Below are 8,682 nucleotides of genomic sequence, written 5' to 3' on the forward strand. Positions count from 1 at the left end.
TATTGTGAATCCCTTTTACTGACCCCTTGGGATTTGCCCACAAAGCTGATTTCCAGATTATGGATTCAACAGGACCTCTGATATTGCAATCTACTTAACAGTCCAGAACGTCCCAGATTTTCTTTGTAGCCAGCCTTTGAGCTTGATAGAAGTAAAAACAACAGCAATAGTCTGATTTAAGGGTGAAGTCTATTTAACCAGCATACTCATCGAATAATGCCCCTCCTTCAAGGCCAGGGTCTTTTATTTTCATCTTCCCTTTCTTATTTCTATGAAGCACAGCTAAATATTTGGGGGTTGGCAAGCCCAAGGCTTCTACGTGTTGCCTCTGGACCAAAATTTGGGGCAAGACAGCTGCCATTTAATCACTAATATAATATAGGAACCTCTAAACCAGCATCAGGGTCCCTAGCCTTTATAGAGAGGAAGGCTAGGGAGCAAAGCTGATCCAATTATGGGACCAGACAGTTGGAGGAACCTTGACTATGGCTGAAAATCTAGGTAACAGCTCCACGTAGTTAATACCTGGATCTTAAATAGAAATCATAGAATGTATGAAACTAACAAAAATATAAGGATAGAATGAGGAAGGAAAGAGAGGCAACCAACTAGGTGTCAATTATTGGCTTAGGAATTTATTTACATTATCACATTTAACTTGCACAAAAACTCCATAAACAGAAAGGAAAGGTAAAATCACTTCTCGAACACTATCTTAGTTTCCCTTTTGCTGTAGTAGTAAACTACACCAAAATTTCAGTTGCCTTTAACAACAAACCATGTATATCTTGCTCTGGAGTCTGCAGGTTGGGCCTGATTCTGCTGGGCCCTGTTGGCTTCAGCTGGACTTGTATGAACTCTTTTGGGAGAACTAAATGGGACGTGCTTTTAGTGGTGGAGGGGGGATCTCAAGAGGAATGAACAGCACCACAGGGATACCTGTGACAGTCTGTACTCAGAACTATTACTTCCACCACATTCTATTGTTCAAAGCAACTCACATGGCCAAGCCACGCCAGAAGCCAACGGAATGAGGATGTTAGAGTTGGCATGGGTAAGTCACATGCTAATGGGCTGGTGAAGGTTGTCCTTTCCAGGGGATAAGATATTGTTGGGAGCAATAATTCCATTTATCCCAAGCCCCCACATACTCTCCCTGTTTTAAATTCTTCTTCAGTACAATAGCATTTAGAAATAGAAGCTATACCTGGCTTTTTCGGTAAGTAAATTGAGACTTTGAAAGGTTAACTAATTTGCACAAAGACTGGCAAGTATCAGATGAGGGATTTAAGCCTAATCTGTCTGATTCTGCAATCCATGTTCTTTCCACAATACGCTTGTCTAGAGAGACTCCACGTCTAAGATTTAAAAGAATCTAAGACTACCAGAAAGAAATTCTACATGAAGTAGAAACTGTGGGAATCATTTCCATACAGAGTTAAAATATAAAACTGATTAAGTTTAAGGAGCATAAATGTTGGAAACAATTTTCTTAGAATTCTTCTTTTATAATACCACCTTTTGGAAGGATGGGATGGGATGATGAAATAATGATTAGAGACAGTCTTAAACAGAAAGGTAAAGGAAGTTTTCTTCCCATGTCCTTCTGTCCTTCTTTCATTTATTTCCTCATTCATTAGAGGCCTGGCTATCTGACCTAGAGGCCCACACAGTCCTGTCCTTATGTCTGCCCTCCTGACAAGTGTCCAAGTTGTAGAACGTTCCTCTCTCCTGTACAACATAAAATGGCCAGGTCATCAGTATTCCCTTCAGAAAGAGGATTCCTGAAAAAGCAATATCTGGCTTCAAATAATATGTTTCTCATATGACCATTTGGCTCTGGAGTCTAATGCTAAAAAGAAGTAAATTTGAGTAGGCAGAAATTTCTGACACCTCTACAACCAAGCGTGTACACTACCATTAATCTGTAAGCATGAAAAATGATTCAATTCTTGTGAAGCGGGCAAAAGCCCTTCTTCCTTCTCATTTGTGGTCTAATGTCAAGAGCATTTTATGACTTGTTGAAAATAGATGTGTATTTTCATCCCAGCTGGGATGCCTGTCTACCTTTTTTCCCATGAAGTGCTTCTTATTTGGGGGGAAAAAAGGTTTTGGGTCTGTTAATTTGGAAAAAGCCATTCTATGCATGTGGATGGTGAAGAACAATCTCAGAGCAAATTGCTTTTATGAGCTCTACCAGAGTATCTTCTCTAGTCCTCTACTGCACTGAAACAGAGGGTCTCCCCTCTACAGAGGTGGCAAAAACGAGGGAGAAGAATGTGACAGCAATTCTTGCCTCCACCTTTCTCTGGTTAATCTGAATACAGGTTTTCTAGCCAGTACATTGCAAAATCAGGCTCATTGTCATTTTGAAAAGAGAGATTAATCCATAAAGCTCTTATTGTATGCCTGGTATATAATTGGTATTTGATATCTATTATGTTTGTTAGAATGAGTGAATGTGTCGGTGACTATTAATCGGACCTTAGAATCTATTAATTATATTAGGGGACATTTATTTGTATTTATTCAGTATTTTCACATTCAGAAATATTGGAGAAATATATCTTAAAGCCTTATTTTGTGATTTAAAACCTGTGTCTGAACCATCATCAATGCTATTGTCATCTGGATATATGTGTAACAATTTTCTTTAAAAGTACCTAGTATGAGCATGATGCCTTGCTTTTACATGCTTGTATATGCACTGCCAAAGTATTTTTATAATATGATAGAATTCTGGATAAATTGTAAAGAGAGGAACTACTGTCTGTGTAAAGTAGGGAAATTATATTTGCACATTTAAGAAGAAACACCTACAGTTTAAGCCACCCTTTCACTTGCAGAGAACACACTTACCATGCACACACTGCAGTGTGTCACAGTGCAGCAAGTGCCTCTTTCAACCTCCTGGTTGACTGACTTTATGGTATGGCTTGGTGAGAAGGGAACAGAGGTCAATAAGAGGAGATTGGTATGGTAGAGAGAGGACAGAGAGTGAATAAGTGGGTCACTGCTAATGTCAGAATTCCAGAAATGCCTGAGATGCCAGGAGCATTCCTGCCAGAGATTGAAATAACATACGGAGTGACCCTAGCTCCGGAGAGTCCTGGCTCATTTATTTTGCACTGGAAACCACTGTAAAAATGGTTTTGAGCCTTGCTTGAGCACTGACTTACCCTTAAATCGAAAGAAACCAATAACAGTTTTCCTTACAATCCCCAATGCCAATATGTCTGAAAAAATGTTGTGAAGGAAAAGGAAGGAGGAGAAAAAAAGCTTTCACGAGCATAACTTATCTTTGACTGTCACAAAATCAATAGGCTTTACAGAGCGGAGGAAATTCAATAGCTTGGCATTCATAATAAAGATTGGTTTGGGCGATTTGTCTCTCTCTAATAAGGCAGGCTTTGGACCCCGGATTCCCTTCCTTTAAAACTCCAAGGGGGTGGGGATTTCTTCATCACGGCCAAGTCCTCTTGCTTGTCTATTGTCAGGACTTTACAATGGTACTGCTTGTCTGGCCAAGCTTTGCTTCACCCAGGAGAACAGACCTCACATGGGGGCGTGGAGTAACAGATGCCCAGCTTTAGAGCAGCATTCAGCCTCCCTCAGCCTGCCTGTCAGCCTTTTCATGCATCACGGATTCATCTGTTTCAATGAGAAACCCAGAGCAATGCTGCAAGTATTTGTTGTTGGTTTTTTTTTTCCTCCCGTAGACTACTTTATAGAATGTGTCCAGATATTCACTCTGGAAACTGGGCCCATTGCAGAAACATCTGAAAAAAGATGTGACTGCCCTGACCTAACCCAGCTCTCATCTGAGGAAGCCTGTGCCCAGGCACCATCGATGGATGTGTGCAGTCAAGTGGAGAGCTGCAGGACAAGGGACAGAGAAGAGCCCTGCCAGGGTAGGTGGAGGACCATGGCCAAGGTTTGCCAACTCAGTGGCTGTACAGTGCCTGACACAGGTCCTTGGACATGGCAGGGAATCAATAGATGTCAACTGAAATGAGATAAACATCTAATTCATGCTGAATTCCTAACATGTGCCAGTCACTTTACATACTAGTCTTAATCTTTATAACATGCCTAAAGACAGATATATTGCCATCTCTGCTTTGCCAAAAAGGAAAAAAAGAAAACCAAGGTGCAAAGAGGTTAAAAAACATGCCCTAAATCACACAGATAATTAGTGTTAAAAGCAGGAATCCAGTCTATATCTATTCGACTCTAAGGCTATGTCCTTTTAACCACGCAGGAAGACACCTCTTAGTTACATTGCCAGACCAAGCAATGAGCAAGCAGAGCCCGGGATAAATGGTATTGCAGGAGAGATTTGAGCATTAGGGGGTCTCACTCTCAAACTTAAGCCTATAGAGCTCTACCGGACTTAAATACCTGGGTTTTACACTTACTTATGTCACTAACTCACTGTGTGAGCTTACGAAAGTTAACCTTCTGAGCTCAAGGTTCCTGGTAAAATGGCGGTTTAGAATCTCACTTAACCTTCTTTTTCTGTGTAGATATATGAAAAGAAAAGTGTAAAAGTCCACAGCAAATTGTCATTGATGATTTCCTGGAAATTGCAACTTTAAGCAAAAGGACAACTTATAGCAGATCCTTCAATAATATCATTTTGTTCAATGGCATTGTTTCTTTATAGTGTTGATGAGGGAAAAAAATGGTTTCATTGTAGCAACAACCATCATACCAAAAATGGTTGTTTTGCTTAAAGTCAAAGTTTCCAAGAACCTATCCATGATATTAAGTGAGGACTTACTCTACTTTCTAAATCCTCAGTAAGTAGTCTAGAAATATAGCAATAGTAGTGGGGCCAGAGCCCTGTCTGGGAACAGAGAGAGAAGGGATGGCCAACAGAACAAAGAGGGCAGTGAGCAGTTAGTACCTTTTGGGTGGTAGTTGTCTTTCCTTTCAAAGCTGCTCTAATGTACCCTCTTGGAAAAACAGGAAACGAACATCAATCGGTCAATCAATGAGTAAGTACTGCCTACTTACTTAGCATTTGCTTTTTATTAATCTGCAAGCCACCTGCAGTGTGGATTAGGGGATTAGATGCTGAGGCCACCATTGAGGAATAAGGTGATGGAACCTGGCCAAGTGTGGCAGCAGAGGGGACATTTAAGAGGTGAGAGCTATAGTGCCCCTATCTAACCCTCTAGGCAGGACCCCCTCTCCTGACTAACCCCATCTGCATTCCCAGAGTGACTCTGGCCAAGGACTGCTGGAGTGGAGGAGTGGGGTGCCTCTCTTCCCAGGATGAGCAGACAGAGGTTTAAGAGAAAAGGTGAAACCAGCGGAATCATGCAAACAGCTGTTACTTACTCGAAACATGATGAGTGAAAGAACAAGGAGCAAATGCCACAGTCAACCTGCTCCCTCACATGTTTAAAACCCTCAGGTTTAAATACAGACATGGTTAGCAAAGGAAAAATGAAGACTCGTGTGTGTTAAGAGCATCAATACTGTTGCACACATTGTGTGTATTAGAACTAGGTCTACTGTGAATGACAGAAAATTAAAGTAAAAATTACTTAAGTAAGGTAGAAATATATTTCCGTCACACACACACATGTGCGTGCCCACAGTCTGAGGATCATGGTCCAAGCCTGACAGGACAGCATCAAGAAGTCATTAAGAACTGGTGCCTTCTCTCATGCCATCCCATCTTCAGCCTGTGCCGCCTATCTAAGGGTCCAAGATAAAAACTCAGACTCTAACCACCATCTCTGAACTCCAGTCAGCAGAAAGGAGGCAGCCACAGCTCTCTGTCTCCTTCAGGAAACTTCTAAGTCTCACATGACAGTTCCACTTAAATCCTATTGGCAAAAACTCATGGCCTGATGCAGCTGTGAGGGACATTCTGGGCCATGTTCCCAGCTAAAATCTGTCTGTTCTGTTCTGTTCTTGAGGAAGAAAGGGAGGATGGATACTAGGAGGCCATTTGCCTTATCTGTCATGACAACCCCTGCAAGAGACCAGCAGAAATGGCTAGCCTCTTTCCTAGCATACCTAGATGACTGATACTCAGCCTGGAGTTATCAGCCAATAGGTCAAACACAGATACACTGCCATCTCACCAACTGAACTCACTGCAGAAAGTAATAAAACAAAACATCCAATGAAAGCAGAAGAGAAAAGAGGGAGAAGAAAGGAGGAAGGGTCAAAAAAAAAAAAAACAAAACCAGAGTTCAAAAAGGGTAAATTAATAAAACTTGATAGTTGATTGGATTTGGGGATTTTAGTGAAGCAAGCAGCCTAACATAGATGCATAGAGGTCCCTGGAAATCAATTATTGGTGTCCGTCTAAAAGTCACACACCTATACATATACATGCATACACCTGCACATACACACACCTATACACACATGCACACACTCCTTACACCCACATTTCTACATGCCCACAGCTAATCCTTCATGCTGATAAGTGTGGGATTTGATCACAGCTAACTATTTTTTAAGAAGTACTATCATTTCTTAAAAGATTATTTGCATACCTGCAAATTTCTTAGCACCACATTACTCCTTTGGTCCCTGACAGTCAGGAACATGTACAATATATATCATCCGTGACTTCCTTCATAAGTGCAGAACAAATATTGAATGTAAAGGAAGAAGTGTTTCCTTCTTCCATCCTCTGTTACTGAAGGTGGTAAATGGGAAGAGAATCATTTAACCCTTGCTTAAAAAGAAGATTTTGGGATTTGGGCATTTGTGATAGCCTTTTCAAGATCTAGTAAACCAGCTAATCAGACTGCAAGTGAGTCTGTTACTTTGCAAAAGAAATTTTTTTTTTCAGATAAGCACGCTCTACAAAATGTATAAATTAGTGTTAGATGAAATATGACTCAAAACACTCATTAAATGGAAAGCTCAGAAAATTTTGGATTGGATTATAAATGCAGAGCCAATGAGAAAGCCTAGTACCTTTTAGAAAGAGTGAATGTAATGCTTATTTTAATTACAAATAGTCATGAATTAGCAAGAAAAAAAAAGGAAATTATTTCTTGCCTAGAAATAAATGCTGAATCTTAGTGAACTAATTTAAAAATTGCTAACGTAAGAGAAATATAATATACAGTAATGTTCATCAAGTATTCATTTTTGTCTCTACTTTTCTCAGCCTCCTTGCAATTAGGCTGGGCTGTTCTATTAGTTTTGCCCAATAAAATGTGAACAGGTATGACTGAATACTTACAGTCTGAGACAATAAAAAGCTCATGGTCAATTCTCTAATTTCTCTCCTTTCCCCTATCATTGTCACCAACGAGACTTCATATTCCAGATACTAGAGCTACAAAATGACCTGGCATCTATATGCCTGACTTCATGAGTGACTCTGTGGACCAGAGCTCCACTGGACCAATGTGGGCCATGTGACATGCATGATAATCTTTCATTATGCTTCTTTGATGGAATTATTACACAACTTAGGCAATCATAACTAAAAGAAAAAGTAAGTAATCAAATATCTAGGGGAGAGCCAAACTCTGAAATTGAAAATAAAACGAAGACAAAAACCTCAAAATCTCAGGTTCTCAGTAACTCTCTAAGCAAGAATTTTGCTTTAATTAGATAAGATTATTATTGCTATGAAGTTCTATCTAGCCTTAACACCAATTCTACTTTATCCGACTGCCAAAAAAATGTTTCTAAATTGAATAGCTGGATTATTTCTTGGTTAACGAAGTCTACAAAATAGTTGTTTTTTTTTTTTTAATTGAGCTACTTTACCATTGAATTGCAAACAATTTTAGCATAGATAAGCTCCTCTCCTGGGTGCCTGATTTGTTAGTTCTTTGATAGTCAGGAGATTTAACTTCCATGGCCCAAATCTTTGATAGAGGACATTATCCTGGGTTGGAAAGAACACATTTCGGAGATTCTGCCAAGTTGCAAAATACACTGTAACCACATCCTGGACAACTCTCAATTAGAACCCAAACTACAAAATGTTAATAAGACAAATTAGAGACTAAGAATGATAGTGAACTGGCTGCCTGAAATAATGAATTGTTGAGATCTGTGTCAAACTGCTGAGAGAAGGGTTTGTATTGTAATTAGCCTCAGGTATCCAGGTGTCAAACTTAAGTACTTGAGGGTGCTCTCTAATTTCCTCTACTTCTCAAGAGCCCAGAGACTTGAAGCCACCAATTGGAAAAAGGTAATATTAATTGAACATCTACAGTGTGCTAAATGCTATGTCATATGTTTCCTAAAGTAGATTTCCATATTATAGATAAGACAACTGAGGCTAAAAGTAGTAACTCAAGAGACAGGGTCAGGATTTAGCCTGGGTCCAGGCTTTCCTATCATATCGGGTGGCAAAATTGATTAGCATATAAATAAATCCATATAGTTGTATTTGTCTTAATGGGAATCTTTTTGGTGAGAGATTCAAATAAAAATCAATGTTATTTTTTAGCCAAAATATTTGAGTCAGTGTGTATGAATGCATAATATCACAATCGTGATGCAAAATGTACAGATTTTGATGAAATTTTACTTTGGAAGGGAAGAAGCAATGAGGTGGCTCCAGGAGACAAGATTTATCATATTAAATTCATGCTGCACAATCGTTAAGAAGGAGGATGCTGGTGGAAAATGCTAAAAGTTATAATTAAAAATAACAGTGACACCTTGCTAGTGAGGACTCAG

Source organism: Microcebus murinus, chromosome 8, assembly GCF_040939455.1.
Source record: "Microcebus murinus isolate Inina chromosome 8, M.murinus_Inina_mat1.0, whole genome shotgun sequence".
In the NCBI taxonomy this organism is placed as follows: domain Eukaryota; kingdom Metazoa; phylum Chordata; class Mammalia; order Primates; family Cheirogaleidae; genus Microcebus; species Microcebus murinus.